The 17388-nt window shown below is 34.1% G+C and overlaps 1 protein-coding gene across 1 annotated transcript in view; it reads right to left on the minus strand.

Annotated features, from left to right (window-relative positions):
• Positions 1–16570, minus strand: part of LOC136032954 (dipeptidase 2-like) — a 285294-nt gene extending 268724 nt beyond the window's left edge. The window contains exon 1 of the mRNA XM_065713438.1: positions 16422–16570. The gene's annotated coding sequence lies outside the window, so the exon portion shown is untranslated. The remainder of the gene's footprint in view (positions 1–16421) is intronic.
• Between the last annotated feature and the right edge of the window lie 818 nt (positions 16571–17388).

The raw sequence follows: 17388 nt of genomic DNA on the forward strand, positions 1-17388 counted from the left end.
TCCTTCCATGAGAAATGCACTCACACACACAATTGAGCAGCAACAGAGAAACAACAGAAATATTCCTGGAAATCAAGAGCAACTACATTTCAATTTCTATCCCCCCTGCACCTTCATTAGAAATATTCTGCATTTATCTGAAGGCTCAATGAGAGCTAGGATGTTTAGGTATTAAATGCATCCTTTGAGACATCAGCGCCCATCTCTAACAACAAGACAATCAGACAACCCTACTATAGAACTGTTAAGTTCTCATCTACAAATATTTGGAATTGGGTATTTTTTGCTAAAGAATGATCAGAATGAAAACAACAACAACTAAAACAAAATGGAATATATCCATGGTGATAACGCTTGATAACTTTTGCTCTATGCACGGAACCCGTCCTCAGCGCGCTATATATATAAATGAAAGAAAACTTGCCGCAATATGAAAAAAATTAACAGCCCCAATTTTGTTGTTTTTCAAACAGTTCGTGGTAACGAACTGTAGTAAGGAGCGACCCGGCTCAATAGTAAACGAAACTCTAAATATACATCAAAAGAATCGGATTTTCGTGCTGATTTTAAATATATAAGTTTCATCAAATTTGGTCTTCGTCATCAAAAGTTACGATCCTGAGAAAATTTGTCTTATTTTAGAAAATAGGGGAAAACACCCCCTAAAAGTCACCGAATCTTGACAAAAATCACACCATCGCATTCGGCGTATCAGAGAACCCCATAGCAAAATTTTCAAGCTCCTATCTACAAAAATGTGGAATTTGGTATTTTTTGCCAGAGGACAAATCACGGGTGCGTGTTTATTTGTTTGTTTTTTTTTTCCCAGGGGTCATTGTATCGAACAAGTGGTCCTAGAATGTTGCAAGAGGGCTCATTCTAACGGAAATGAAAAGTTCTAGTGCCCTTTTTAAGTGAACAAAAAAAATTGGAGGGCACCTAGGCCCCCTCCCACGCTCATTTTTTCTCCAAAGTCAACAGCTCAAAATTTTGAGATAGCCATTTTGTTCAGCATAGTCAAAAACAATAATAACTATGTCTTTGGGAATGACTTACTCCCCACAGTCCCTGGGGGAGGGGCTGCAAGTTACAAACTTCGACCAGTGTTTACATATAATAATGGTTATTGGGAAATGTACAGTCGTTTTCAGTGGATTTTTTTTTGGTTTTGAGGGTGGGGTTGAAGGGAGGGGGCTATGTGGGAGGATCTTTCCTTGGAGAAATATGTCATGGGGGAACAGAAATTCAATAAAAAGGGCGCAGGATTTTCTAAAATTACTATAAAAAAAATGAAAAAATAAACATGGAAAAATTCTTTCAATTGAAAGTAAGGAGATCCATTGAAACTTAAAACGAACAGAGATTATTACGCATATGAGGGGTTCTAAAAATACTTTAGCATAAAGAGCGAGGTATTTAGGAGGAGATAAATATCTCGCTCTTTATGCTAAAGTATTTTTAGTAATTTCAACTATTTATTCTACGGCCTTTCTGATTCAGGGGTCATTCTTAAAGAATCGGCACAAAACTTACGATTTAGTGTAAAGAGCGAGGTATTAACGAGGGTACAAACCCCCTCATATACATAATAAAATTTAAGAATATAAAAGTTTGTTACGTAAGTTAATTCTTAAGTTACGTATACTTTTTACTAATAAAAAATTAGTTAAAAATTAAAATTTATAGTTGCCTTTTTGTGTAACTGAAAAATTACATGGCAACTAGGCCTCCTTCCCCATCCCATATTTCTCAAAATCGTCTGATCAGAACTAAGAGAAAGCCATTTAGCCAAAAAAGGAATTAAAATGTAAATTTCATTTTAATAATTTATGTGTGGAGAGCCAAAATCAAACATGCATTAATTCAAAAACATTCAGAAATTACATTAAAACTTAAAACAAACAGAAATTACTCCGTATATGAAATGGGTTGTCCCCTCCGCAATCCTTCGCTCTTTACGCTAAAGTTTGACTCTTTACCACAATTCTGCTTTTTAAGACAATTAAAAGCTTTAGCATAAAGAGCGAGGGATTGCGGAGGGGACAACCCATTTCATATACGGAGTAATTTCTGTTCGTTTTAAGTTTCAATGTCGCTCCTTACTTTCAGTTAGAAAAACTAGTGTTTTTATGTTATGATAAAAAGTCAGTATGGCCTTCGTCATTATTTAAAGACCACGGACGTATGTTGTTTGTTGTTGTTTTTCGAGGGATGATCAAATGGAACTGAGGGTCTTAAAAGATTGGGAGACAGCTCATTCAAACAAAAGTTAAAGATTTAAAATGCCCTTTCATCATATCTGGAAGGTACGACCACTCTTTCCATAAAAGCAGTGCAATAGCGCTGCCTAAGTAAGGAAAGATGTTGGCACAATATATTTTAATTTTTGGTTTTAGACCATGGCACTTCCTATAGAAGGAGTTGTTGTAAAAACTTCGAAAAGGACTGTTTTGATTGGAAATTGGAAGGGCTAGTACCCCTTTTAAAAGTTGTAAGTGATTGGAGGGCAATGAACCCCCTCCCACGCCCATTATTTTTCTAAACACGACCAATCAAAACTGTGAGATCGCCATTATGTTCAACATAGTTTAAAAGTCTTGAAATTGTGTCGTTGAGGATGACCCCCCCCCCCCCGAAGCCCTCGGGGCGAGGATTGTAAGTTATATCCTGGGGGAATATAAGGTTTGTATAGAAAGGGTGGACGTAAAAACTTTGGAAGGGTCTCATTGGATTGGTAATGAGGAATTCTAGTACCCTTTTTAAGATTCAAACTGATCAGAGGGAAGATACCCCCTATACCTTGCATTTTCTCGAGATGCATCTGATAAAAAATTTTAACCACGAAGACTACACTGCCTTTTCATCACAAACACTAAAAACAAGAAGAACAATAGGGAATTTCTCAAGGTAGTAGGAAACAAATTAGAATGATATTTTGGCCCTATTTCCAAGGGCCGTCCTCAGCAATACGAATAAGAAAAAACAACTTACAAGAGGATAAAATCAATAAAAATGAACAGTTTTTCAAAACAGTCCCAGCATCCTTACCTCAGCGAAGTTCAACCTGGACTGATAAATAAATCGTGATGAAACGAGGCAATTCATTGAAATGAAAGAGAATGATTTAAAAACACGTCTTTAATGCCAGCCTAGCTTTTTTCGCTGCTGATCTCATAGGTCTATTTGTGACAGGTTCTGTGTTAATATCTATTAATCTATAAAAAGCTAGGCTGGCACTTTTATCAGTCCTTTTAATTTAAGTTTTATTGATTTTATCCTCTTGTAAGTTGTTTTTTCTCATTCGTATTGCTGAGAACGGCCCTTGGACATAGGGCCGAAATATTCATTCTAATTTGTTTCCCACTGTCTTGAGAAATTCCCTATTGTTCTTCTTGTTTTTAGTGTTTGTGATAGAAATTGTTAGGTAGTCATTTTATTCAAAATAGTCCAAATATCAATAAAATGGCTTTTGGGGTTGAAGCGAACCCCTGGAGCAAGGGGGTAAGGGTTTTAAGTTACGCCCCGGGGGCATTTGAGGTTTTTTATTGAATGGGTGGTTGTGTAAACCGTAGAGGAATCTCATTTGGCTGAAATTTCTAGTTCCTTATTAAGAGTTATAAGTAATAGAGGGCAACTAGCCCCCCTTCCGAGTACCACTCTTTTCACCAAACGAATCTGATCGAAATTGTGAGATATTGACTTGGTTCAGAAAAGTCCAACGACCATATAACAATGCCTTTAAGATTGATACCCCCTCCCCCCAGTGTCCTGGAAATAGGGCTGTAAGTCATACTCTGGGGGCATAATAGGTTTCTGCTACCTATTCGCCGCAGTTTAGGGGAGACACCACTCCCGACAGTTAATAAGTTCATAAAATATCCAATTTAATCCAGGTGTGTTCACTTTGAACTCAGAATCAATACTGATTTGATTGCAATGTCCTCATTGCATTGAGGACATTGTGTAGTGAGATATGGGGCATGCTGTGACACGGTATAGGACGATATTAGCATACTGCGACATTTTATAGGGAGATATGGGGCATACTACAACATCGTATTGGGACACAGCGGAGCTCTTACAACATTGCATTAGAAGATATCGCGTTCCTCACGGCAACTTGAATACAAAGAAAATATTGTCTCTTATTCAGTGTCCGTTTTATTAAGTTTTATCCGATTATTGTCTAGATTACAAGATTTGGTCTTTTTAAGGAAAGTCTCTATATCCCAGTCTTGAGGCCCCGGCTCTCATTTTACCCTGTAAGAGGCTGACATACTCTTCGATTCTTCTTTAACTCACAGTTTTTAGCTTGCATTTTAACCTCTATAAACTGTTTAGTGTTTTCTGTTTCCATTTTTTTAATTTTAACCCGATTGTTCTCTGTATTTTAAGATTCAGCCTTTTTTAAGGAAAAATTTATATATCCCCTCTTGGGCCAGGGCCTTCTTAAATTTGGAGCCACCATAGTGTTAGGTTCTTCTTTAACTCACACCTTTTAGCTCATATTTTACCCTATATCAACTTTTTTGTGTTTATTTGTTTCCATTTTATTAAATGTATCCAATTATTTTCTGTGTTTTAGGATTTAATTTTTTTTTAAGGGGAACTCTCTATATCCCTTGCTTGGGTCGGGGCTCTTCTGGAATTTGGGATCATCATAATGTTGGATTGTGTTCATAATGTCGAATGTTCGATGTTCGACATTTGGGGTTTGTAGAAGACACACTCTTCGATTCGTCTTTAACTCACAATTTGTAGCTTACATTTTATCTTATATCAAATTCTTAATGTTTTCTTTTCCCATTTATTCAATTTTAGGAGATTATTTTTATTTATTTTAAGATTTGCTTCATTTTAAGGGGAGTTCTTTACATCTCCCTCTTGGGCCCAGGCTTCTTTGAAGCTTAGAACCATCATACTGTTCTATTCCTCTTTATCACGCACTTTAGAGCTTACATTTTACCCTGTGTCAGCATTTTAAAAGTTTTTCTGTTTCCGTTTCATTAAATTTATCCGATTATTTTCTTTATTTTAAGATTTGGTTTCTTTATCTCCTGGTCTGGTCCTGGCCCTTCTGGGATTTGGAATTGACATTCTGTTTGATTCTTTTCACTTTCTTACCTACATTTTACCCTCTACAATTTTTTTTAATCTTTTCTGTTTCCATTTTATTAATCTTTATGCGATTATTACCTGTATTTTAATATTTGGTCTCTTTTTAAGGATAACACTCTATAATCCCTTTTGAGCCCGGGCTCTCTTGAAGTTTTGGGCCATCATACTGTTCGATTTTTCTTTAATTTACACTTTCTGTCTTACATATTACCCTATACCAACTTTTTACTGTTCGATTTTATTAAATCTTAACCAGTTATTTTCTGTATTTCAAGATCTGCTCTTTTTTAAGGGAAGTTTCTAAATCCCCCAATGAGGCCCTGTTGAAGGGTGATATGCCTTAGACGCTCACAAAAGGGGATACACTTAAAATAGGACTTTACCCATGAGCTAGATCTATTCTAAATATAAAGACTAAATAAGCTTAAAGATATTTATTGACTAAATATATTCAAAAAAATCATTCAGAAAAATACACATATTTACATAAAAATAATGCTTAAAATTGCTCATCCGATCACATTGGTCCCATGGTGTTGCTTTAACACTCTTTTTAGTGTGTTGTATACACTTTTTACGATGAGACATGTCCTTCGGTACTCACTGGACAAAGAACCTAACCTCTTCCTAGGGACTGTGATGCCAAACTTTGGACACTTTAACTCTTCTTGGTTAAAAAGTATAATATCAGGATCGTAATTCTGAATTAAAAATTTATCCGCTGGTACATTACTGTTCAGATTTAATGCCTTAACTAAAAAATCTATAATCTATCATTTTCATTCTTTTCCAATTTCTTTCTTTTTCATCTTTATTAATTCATACAATTTCTTTCAAATCATCTTGAACAATATTCAGTTCTTTTCCATTTTTATTATTCAGGGAAATCATTCTTTCGTTAAATCCCTTTTGGATCACATGGTGTACTGCCGAACCGCATAGGCTTCGATCATTTTTAAAACATATTGCACCTTAGATTCCAGTGATAACATTCAATTTCCACAGAATCTTAGGTCATTAATAAGAAACCACACTAAAAATAACTCCGCAAGAAGATTTTTTAAACCAATATATTCAATATCAATCAGTCCAATCATCTTGAAAGCTATCGAGGTACCTTTTGATAAGAGAATTACGCCGTACTCTAAAAACCAAGGTATAATATCCCAAAATATTTCTCATTATTTTTTACAATGTGTTAACCACTTCCAAGAAGGAGCCCCCCCTAAATGTCCTAATATTTATGACAAAAAAAAATTTCACTATCTCTAAGAATTATGGTAGATTTTTACAATAATATTTTTCACGACCTATAACCCTTTCCAGCAAACCTATCAAATGTTTTCCAAACTGTTAACATGGTCCAAAAAAAGAGACTCACCCCCCCTTCATCCTAATATTTAGAAATCAAAAACAACATATTGAACTTAATCATTTTACACCACAGTGAGTGAGCCCCGTAGATTATCAAGAAAAATTATTGAGTAAAGAAAATATCTAAAACGCTGTCAAAGTTAAGTTCATACACCTTACTACAGAAAACTCCAGAAGGAGAGAAACTAAAGAATAAATCCTTTTTATTAGTCACTTTTCGCACAATAATATGTTGTATTAGTTACTTTTCATAGCCTTATATGTTAATAATTGGCAACTAGTGTAAATTATAGCCCAACTGGAGCCCATCGCTTTTACCCATATTACAGGTCCAGAATTTCTGTCTTCATTCAGCTCGAAACCTTTGATGAAAAAGTGATTCGGCTCCATTCGTCACATACGTCACATACTCAGCTCCAAGATCTGAATGATTATGAACAACCTTGAAAAGGGAAGCATCTCCAATCTCTTATCCTTTCAACGTGAAAACTTCACTTCAGATGTCATGCAAAAACGAAATCTACCTTTTTGGAACGGAAAACGGTCCATACCTATATTATGGCACTCGTGGAGAGTATAAAGACATACGCCACCTTATTTTCAGCTGCAAAAAATATGATAAAGAGAGAGAAGTATTAAGAGATTTTTGTAAAAAGTCCTTCAAGCATTCACAATGCGCTATGTCCTGGGTTATCATACTTGGCCAAATGGGGCTAGAAAACTAATTACAATCTTTAAAGGCATTTTATTTATACGCCTATTTTTTTTCATTCATTGTAATTTTATTTTAGAGCTATTTTTATTTATATTTATTCTATATTTCAGAATTTCCATATTTGGACAGTTATTTTCTTAGAATGGTAAATGAGAATGGTTGGCTGTTTCTGTGTGCTTATATATATATATATATATATATATATATATATATATATATATATATATATATATATATATATATATATATATATATATATATATATAGTTTTTCGTTTAGTAACGCAGACCTAACATTGTTTTTAGGCGATTTTACATGGATGTGAATGAACTTTTTGTTTCATTAAGTGACGTGATGAAGTACAAATGTATTGTACTAATTTTTGCTTTATAACGCAGACGGTAGCCGCAGAACATAAACCCCACCATTTAGCAAGATAAGTGATACATACATCAAACAGTTCGTGGTAACGAACTGTAGTAAGAAGTGACCCGGCTCAATAGTAACCAAAATACTAAAAAATGATAATTTGATACCAATAGCTACATCAAAAGAATCTCATTTTTATGCTGATTTTAAATATATAAGTTTCATCAAGTTTACTCTTACCCATCAAAAGTTACGAGCCTGAGAAAATTTGCCTTATTTTAGAAAATAACGAACTGTAGTAAGGAGCGACCCGGCTCAATAGTAACCAAAATACTAAAAAATGATAATTTGATACCAGTAGCTACATCAAAAGAATCGCATTTGAATGCTGATTTTAAATATATAAACTTCATCAAGTTTAATCTTACCCGTCAAAAGTTACGAGCCTGAGAAAATTTGCTCTATTTTAGAAAATAGGGGGAAACAACCCCTAAAAGTCATAGAACCCTACTGATGAAGTTTCAAGCTTCTATATACCAAAATATGGAATTTTGTATTTTTTACAGAAGGCAGATCACAGATGCGTGTTTTTTTGTTGTTTTTTTTTTAGGGGCGATCGAATCGACCCAGTGGCCCTAGAATCTTGCGAGAGGAGTCATTCTAACGGAAATGAAAAGTTCTAGTTGTTCTTTCTAAGTGACCAAAAAATTGGAGGCAACCTAGGCCTCCTCCCACGCTAATTATTTTCCCAAAGTCGCCGGATCAAAATTTTGAGATAGCCATTTTATTCAGCGTAGTCGAAAAGCCTTATAACTTTGTCTTTGGGTACGACTTGCTCCCTCATAGTCCTCGTGGGAGGGGCTACAAGTTATTAACTTTGACCAGTGCTTACATATAGTAATGGTTATTTGGAAGTGTACAGACGTTTTCAGGGGGATTTTTTGGTTCGGGGGCGTTGCGAAGAGGGGGATATGTTATAAAAGGATAAAAAAAAATTTCCATGAAGGGAGCGCAGGATTTTCAAGCATTATTAAAAAAAAAAAAACAATGAACAAGTAAATATGAAAAAGTTTTTTCAGCTGAAAGTAAGGAGCAAAATTAAAAATTAAAACGAACAGAAATTATTATGTATATGATGGGCACACCTCCTCCTAATACCTCGCTCTTTACGCCAAAGTATTTTTAGTAATTTCAACTATTCATTCTGCGGCTTTTGTGATTCAGGGGTCATTCTTAAGAAATTGGGACAAAATTTAAGCTTTAGTCTAAAGAGTGAGGTAATGACGAAGGGATGAACCCCCTCATATACTTAATAAGGACATGAGAATACAGAAGTTCGTTACGTATGTTAATTTACAAGTTACGTATATCTTTTACTAATAAAAAGATTCGTAAAAAATTAAAAGTTCTAGTTGCCTTTTTAAGTAATCAAAAAATCACAGGGCAACTAGGCCTCCTCCCCCGCTCCTTTTTTCTCAAAATCATTCGATAAAATCTACGAGAAAGCCGTTTAGCCAAAAAATAAATATGCAAATTTCGTTTTAATTATTCATCTGCAGAGAGCCAAAATCAAAACATGATTTTGGCTCAAACGTTCAGAAATTAAACAAAAAAACTAGTTTTTTTAACAAAAAGTAAGGAGCGACGTTAAAACTTAAAACGAACACGAAATTACTTCGTATGTGAAAGGGGCTGCTTCCTCATCAACGGCCCACTCTTTACGCTAAAGTTTTTCTAACTGTTTTAAAAAGTAGAGTTAAGAGAAAGAGTCAAACTTTAGCGTAAAGAGCGGGGCGTTGATGAAGAAACAGTCCCTTTCACATATGAAGGAATTTCTGTTCGTTTTAAGCTTTATTGTCGCTCCTTACTTTCCGTAAAAAAAAACTCGTTTTTTTTATTTTATCGATTTAGTGACTATTATTTGAAGTGACACCCAAGCAAGCTACTCATGATATTAAGTTCAAAGAGATAAAGTTGTACAAACGAGTATGACCTGTGGATTGAATGTGTCAAACCCCAAGCAACGACAAAAAAAAGTACTTTTTTCGTAGAAAAAATCATGGATAATATTTTGATCAAAAATTACTAAAAACAGTACTTTTGCGATCCTTTTGCCATAAAAATAGAATTCCCTAAAATCACATTGCATATCTTCAATCTATTGGCGTATATCTTTAATTTTCAATTCGACTTTGTGACAAAAACTGTTATTTTCAATTCAACTTTGTAAAAAAAAAAATATATGAGAGTTTTTTAGTTTATCATGGTTCTATTCATGAATTTTTTTTTCTGCTTTTCTAATCAATTTGATTTACTCGGTTGATTCTTTTGTTAAAGATTAAATAAAACAAACTAATTTTTTTAGCTGAAAGTAAGAAGCGACATTAAAACTTAAAACGAACAGAAATTACTCCGTATATAAAATGGGTTGTCTCCTCCGCAATCCCTTGCTCTTTACGCTAAAGCTTTTAATTGTTTTAAAAAGTAGAATTGTGGCAAAGAGTCAAACTTTAGCGTAAAGAGCGAGGGATTGCGGAGGAGACATCAAATTTCATATACGGAGTAATTTCTGTTCGTTTTAAGTTTTAATGTCGCTCCTTACTTTCAGCTAAAAAAATTAGTTTTTTTTATTTAATTTCTGAACGTTTTTGAATTAATGCATGTTTGGTTTTGGCTCTCCCCACATAAATTATTAAAATGAAATTTGTATATTAATTCTTTTTTTGGATAAATGGCTTTCTCTTAGTTTTGATCAGACGATTTTGATAAATAAGGGGTGGAGAAGGAGGCCTATTTGCCCCCCAATTTTTCGGTTGCTTAATAAGGCAACTAGAACTTTTAATTTTTAACGAACGTTTTTATTAGTAAAAAATATACGTAACTTATAAATTAGCAACTTACGCAACAAACTTTCATAATCTTATATTTTTATTATGTATACAAGGGGGTTTGTATCCTCGTTAATACCTCGCTCTTTACACTAAATCTTAAGTTTTGTCCCAATTCTTTAAAATTGACCCCTGAATCAGAAAGGCCGTAGAATAAATAGTTGAAATTACTAAAAATACTTTAGCAAAAAGAGTGAGGTATTCATCTCCTCCTAAATACCCTCGCTCTTTATGCTAAAGTATTTTTTTGAACCCCTCATATGCGTAATAATCTCTTTTCGTTTTAAGTTTCAATGCTTCTCCTACCTTTCATTTGAAAAACGTTTTCATGTTTATTTTTCATTGTTTTCTTATAGTAATGCTAGAAAATCATGCACCCTTTTCCTTGAATTTTTCTTCCCCCATGACAGATTCCTCCAAGGAAAGATCTTCCAACATAGCACCCTCCCCTCAGCCCCACCCCTCAAACAAAATAAAATCCCCCTGAAAACGTCTGTACACTTCCCAATAACCATTACTATATGTAAACACTGGTCAAAGTTTGTAACTTGCAGCCCCTCCCCCAGGGATTGTAGGGGAGTAAATCATCCTCAAATACATAGTTATTATGGTTTTCGACTTAGTTATTATGGTTATCGATTTAGTGACTATTATTTGAAGTGACACCCAAGCAAGCTACTCATGATATTAAGTTCAAAGAGATAAAGTTGTACAAACGAGTATGACCTGTGGATTGAATGTGTCAAACCCCAAGCAACGACAAAAAAAAGTACTTTTTTCGTAGAAAAAATCATGGATAATATTTTGATCAAAAATTACTAAAAACAGTACTTTAGCGATCCTTTTGCCATAAAAATAGAATTCCCTAAAATCACATTGCATATCTTCAATCTATTGGCGTATATCTTTAATTTTCAATTCGACTTTGTGACAAAAACTGTTATTTTCAATTCAACTTTGTAAAAAAAAAAATATATGAGAGTTTTTTAGTTTATCATGGTTCTATTCATGAATTTTTTTTTCTGCTTTTCTAATCAATTTGATTTACTCGGTTGATTCTTTTGTTAAAGATTAAATAAAACAAACTAATTTTTTTAGCTGAAAGTAAGAAGCGACATTAAAACTTAAAACGAACAGAAATTACTCCGTATATAAAATGGGTTGTCTCCTCCGCAATCCCTTGCTCTTTACGCTAAAGCTTTTAATTGTTTTAAAAAGTAGAATTGTGGCAAAGAGTCAAACTTTAGCGTAAAGAGCGAGGGATTGCGGAGGAGACATCAAATTTCATATACGGAGTAATTTCTGTTCGTTTTAAGTTTTAATGTCGCTCCTTACTTTCAGCTAAAAAAATTAGTTTTTTTTATTTAATTTCTGAACGTTTTTGAATTAATGCATGTTTGGTTTTGGCTCTCCCCACATAAATTATTAAAATGAAATTTGTATATTAATTCTTTTTTTGGATAAATGGCTTTCTCTTAGTTTTGATCAGACGATTTTGATAAATAAGGGGTGGAGAAGGAGGCCTATTTGCCCCCCAATTTTTCGGTTGCTTAATAAGGCAACTAGAACTTTTAATTTTTAACGAACGTTTTTATTAGTAAAAAATATACGTAACTTATAAATTAGCAACTTACGCAACAAACTTTCATAATCTTATATTTTTATTATGTATACAAGGGGGTTTGTATCCTCGTTAATACCTCGCTCTTTACACTAAATCTTAAGTTTTGTCCCAATTCTTTAAAATTGACCCCTGAATCAGAAAGGCCGTAGAATAAATAGTTGAAATTACTAAAAATACTTTAGCAAAAAGAGTGAGGTATTCATCTCCTCCTAAATACCTCGCTCTTTATGCTAAAGTATTTTTTTGAACCCCTCATATGCGTAATAATCTCTTTTCGTTTTAAGTTTCAGTGCTTCTCCTACCTTTCATTTGAAAAAACGTTTTCATGTTTATTTTTCATTGTTTTCTTATAGTAATGCTAGAAAATCATGCACCCTTTTCCTTGAATTTTTCTTCCCCCATGACAGATTCCTCCAAGGAAAGATCTTCCAACATAGCACCCTCCCCTCAGCCCCACCCCTCAAACAAAATAAAATCCCCCTGAAAACGTCTGTACACTTCCCAATAACCATTACTATATGTAAACACTGGTCAAAGTTTGTAACTTGCAGCCCCTCCCCCAGGGATTGTAGGGGAGTAAATCATCCTCAAATACATAGTTATTATGGTTTTCGACTTAGTTATTATGGTTATCGATTTAGTGACTATTATTTGAAGTGACACCCAAGCAAGCTACTCATGATATTAAGTTCAAAGAGATAAAGTTGTACAAACGAGTATGACCTGTGGATTGAATGTGTCAAACCCCAAGCAACGACAAAAAAAAGTACTTTTTTCGTAGAAAAAATCATGGATAATATTTTGATCAAAAATTACTAAAAACAGTACTTTTGCGATCCTTTTGCCATAAAAATAGAATTCCCTAAAATCACATTGCATATCTTCAATCTATTGGCGTATATCTTTAATTTTCAATTCGACTTTGTGACAAAAACTGTTATTTTCAATTCAACTTTGTAAAAAAAAAAATATATGAGAGTTTTTTAGTTTATCATGGTTCTATTCATGAATTTTTTTTTCTGCTTTTCTAATCAATTTGATTTACTCGGTTGATTCTTTTGTTAAAGATTAAATAAAACAAACTAATTTTTTTAGCTGAAAGTAAGAAGCGACATTAAAACTTAAAACGAACAGAAATTACTCCGTATATAAAATGGGTTGTCTCCTCCGCAATCCCTTGCTCTTTACGCTAAAGCTTTTAATTGTTTTAAAAAGTAGAATTGTGGCAAAGAGTCAAACTTTAGCGTAAAGAGCGAGGGATTGCGGAGGAGACATCAAATTTCATATACGGAGTAATTTCTGTTCGTTTTAAGTTTTAATGTCGCTCCTTACTTTCAGCTAAAAAAATTAGTTTTTTTTATTTAATTTCTGAACGTTTTTGAATTAATGCATGTTTGGTTTTGGCTCTCCCCACATAAATTATTAAAATGAAATTTGTATATTAATTCTTTTTTTGGATAAATGGCTTTCTCTTAGTTTTGATCAGACGATTTTGATAAATAAGGGGTGGAGAAGGAGGCCTATTTGCCCCCCAATTTTTCGGTTGCTTAATAAGGCAACTAGAATAAATAGTTGAAATTACTAAAAATACTTTAGCAAAAAGAGTGAGGTATTCATCTCCTCCTAAATACCCTCGCTCTTTATGCTAAAGTATTTTTTTGAACCCCTCATATGCGTAATAATCTCTTTTCGTTTTAAGTTTCAATGCTTCTCCTACCTTTCATTTGAAAAACGTTTTCATGTTTATTTTTCATTGTTTTCTTATAGTAATGCTAGAAAATCATGCACCCTTTTCCTTGAATTTTTCTTCCCCCATGACAGATTCCTCCAAGGAAAGATCTTCCAACATAGCACCCTCCCCTCAGCCCCACCCCTCAAACAAAATAAAATCCCCCTGAAAACGTCTGTACACTTCCCAATAACAATTACTATATATAAACACTGGTCAAAGTTTGTAACTTGCAGCCCATTGTTGTTATGGTTTTCGACTATGTTGAACAAAATGGCTATCTAAAAATTTTGATCCGTTGACTTTGGGAAAAAATGAGCGTGGGAGGGGGCCTAGATGCCCTCCAATTTTTTTCGTCACTTAAAAAGGGCACTAGAACTTTTCATTTCCGTTAGAATGAGCCCTCTTGCGACATTCTAGGACCACTTGGTCGATACGATGACCCCTGGGAAAAAGTAAAAAAAAAAAAAAAAAACAAACAAACAAATAAACACGCACCCGTGATTTGTCTTCTGGCAAAAAATACAAAATTCCACATTTTTGTAGATAGGAGCTTGAAACTTCTTCAGTAGGGTTCTCTGATACGGTGAATCTGATGGTGTGATTTTTGTTAAGATTCTATGACTTTTAGGGGGCGTTTCCCCCTATTTTCTTAAATAAGGCAAATTTTCTCAGGCTCGTAGCTTTTGATGGGTAAAACTAAACTTGATGAAACTTATATATTTAAAATCAGCATTAAAATGCAATTCTTTTGATGTAGCTATTGATATGAAAATTCAATTTTTTAGAGTTTTGGTTACTATTGAGCCGGGTCGCTCCTTAACTACAGTTCGTTACCACGAACCGTTTGATATTTGCTAAAGGGAATTTTCACTTCTGTGTGTTTATTGTATTTATTCAGTATGACTTTCATGTTGAGGATTAGAAATAGCCTTATCTTTTCAGTTTTTTTTTAATCTGTCCTGAATTTAACTCCATGAATTGAGAGTTATAGCATATGTTCATGGGCTAACTATCACTAGTCACCAAATTTTGGGATTATTAACCATCTTTTAATGCCTTTAAGGGATAACGTTAAAGTAGATGAAACCGAGTGGGAGCTAAACTTGAGGAATGTCTCCCCCCATATCTCAAACATGGAAATTCCAAAACTTTCTCTACACGCGAGTATCAAATCTCAACGGTGATTACCGTTAAGATCCGCATCTGTCGTACTGGCGGACAAAACCTTTTTCCTTCCCGTCTGGAAAAAGTTTTCACATTAATATATACAGAGTGAGTCATGTTTTACTGGAATACTGAATTGCACAAAGGTAATTAGAGGATTGACTCAATCCTGTACAGGGTAAATAAGGATTTTGGGTAGTTTTTTCAGTCCGCTTAAAAATTGCATTACCTGAAAACTAGCCCTGATAAAAAGGGCGCGGTTTACCCCGCCAGGATTAGTGAACTGTTGACTGGAAAAATACCACTTCTAGGTATGTTGTTTAAATTATAGGTAGTTTTTTTGGTGTCAAAATCCCTTTTTTGTCTGCACTGTTTCTGGGCTTCCAATTTTTGCTTACAGGTTAAATTTTTTAGCGTCAATAAAAGATATATCGATTCAGTTGGTCCTAGAGATTAAGCATCTTTGCGTCTATATGATCTCAAAACCAAAACGCACTAAGTACATATCGAAGCTATATGTTTGTATCCGGGCAACTAAAAGTGGAGATGTAACGGGTTTTGTCTTGGACAAACAAGATAGAAAATAGGTGTGTGGTCAGACAGTCAAACGATTCCAAAAGGTAAATTTGTATCGTGGATACATTTAGAAAACAATGTATATTATATACACTTTTGAAAACTGAACTTTACACTAACACACTGCCACACAGAAAATTAAAGTCTTTTTTATGATAGCAGTTAATTTTTTTTATTACCATTCGTCAAGATCGCGACATCAATGCTGTTTCACACTTTTAGGAGGGAACATGCTGACAATTCATGTTGGTGACACGGTTTAGAAAAAGAATCGAAAATATGTTGCCAAGTAGTATCTGAGCATTTGAGTAGTGGATATTTATTGAAATAAGACTTGTATTTATTGTATCAAAAACGGTACTATAGGCGTAGGGGCAACAGAGCCCTGTGTATTTACAACTTTTCAAATTCATTATTTTATTTTGCTAGTCTACTTGAATGCTTCTGCATAAATATAATCCTTCAATTGATTGATTCTATTCATTTTGGTTCCTATTGGTTGAAAAAAAGTAATACGCGAATTCAGTTGAAGGCTTTGCCGAAGGAACGCAACATTGTTTATTATTACAGGCGTTTACGTCTCATTTTGGAAAAGGAAAAAAAAGGTGGTGATGACAAAACAAACGTATTAATTAAAGAGCCATGGGCGTCACCTTTTGGGGTAGGTCAAGGAGCCAACTACCCTCTCGATCTGCCACATTTATAAAATCCCATTTTTAAGATTTTTATTCGAAAAAAGCAGAATTATCACCTCTAGATTTTGAAATACATTTTGCTCTCCCTTACTTTATTTTTGTGAATTGAATCCCCAGAAAAGAGTCTGGACAGTTTTTAATGTGAAAACCTACAAATACTACTTACCCATCAATCAGGGGATGTGTATCCAAAACCCTAATAGCTTTCACATGATCTAAGTTTGTTGGATTTCCTATGGAAAAGGTAATAATATTGAACATTAAGCACAGTATCTTCATAGTAGCATTAACAAAACGCGAAGACAAGCTCTTATCTTTGACTACATCAGGAGTTAAAAAACAATTGGAAAGTTTATCTTACTTTATCTTTGTGGAAATCTACAGGTATCACTTTAAAAATAAGATAAAAAGAGCAAATAAAATGAGTTAAAATGTGATTAATAATATGTCAAGTTATTAAATGTTTATTTGGTACTTCCGTATTAGTCAGTACACACTCGAAAAGTGAAGTTAGGTTAACCCTAATGAAATAAACCAAAATCTGATGAAAACATAATACTTTAGCTCATATAATAATATAATTTGCATATAATAATATATAGTAATTTGCGTACTGGCACTACAGACTTGAAATCCCGAGGTCAGGGGTTCGAGTCCTGTTGTCGCTGATTCTTTGGTTCGGGGTGGGGGTCAAAGGTCTGACCTTGTAAGTCAGCCAGAGTCGAACCAACTCTAAATGAGTTCCTGGAAAAATCAAGGGAAAAATATGGGAAGCGTTGGATGATTTGCCCCTAACCAAGCATTCAACTTCTAGCCGAAGGCATTGAATCAGGAGATCGGTACCTGTGCAACACAAGCCATTGGTCAGCATGCGAAAACAAATTTAACTTTCAGCACATATTTAAATATTAGGAGGGTGGGGTAAGAAGTGGGGGCCCTGTGAATTCGACTGTTTAGTTCCCCCTTTGAATCCCAATCCAGCAACTTTTTTTTATAAAAACTTTTTCTAGATGCAAGCGTTTGTTGGGTAATAGGGCCCACTAGTCAAGATTCAGACGTTTGTTACGCAATAGAAGTTGAAGGCGACACAATAAGGAATGTTTTTTATTTATGCAAATGTTTTCTTTCAAGAT

Source organism: Artemia franciscana, chromosome 11 (assembly GCF_032884065.1).
Source record: "Artemia franciscana chromosome 11, ASM3288406v1, whole genome shotgun sequence".
Taxonomy (NCBI): Eukaryota; Metazoa; Arthropoda; class Branchiopoda; order Anostraca; family Artemiidae; genus Artemia; species Artemia franciscana.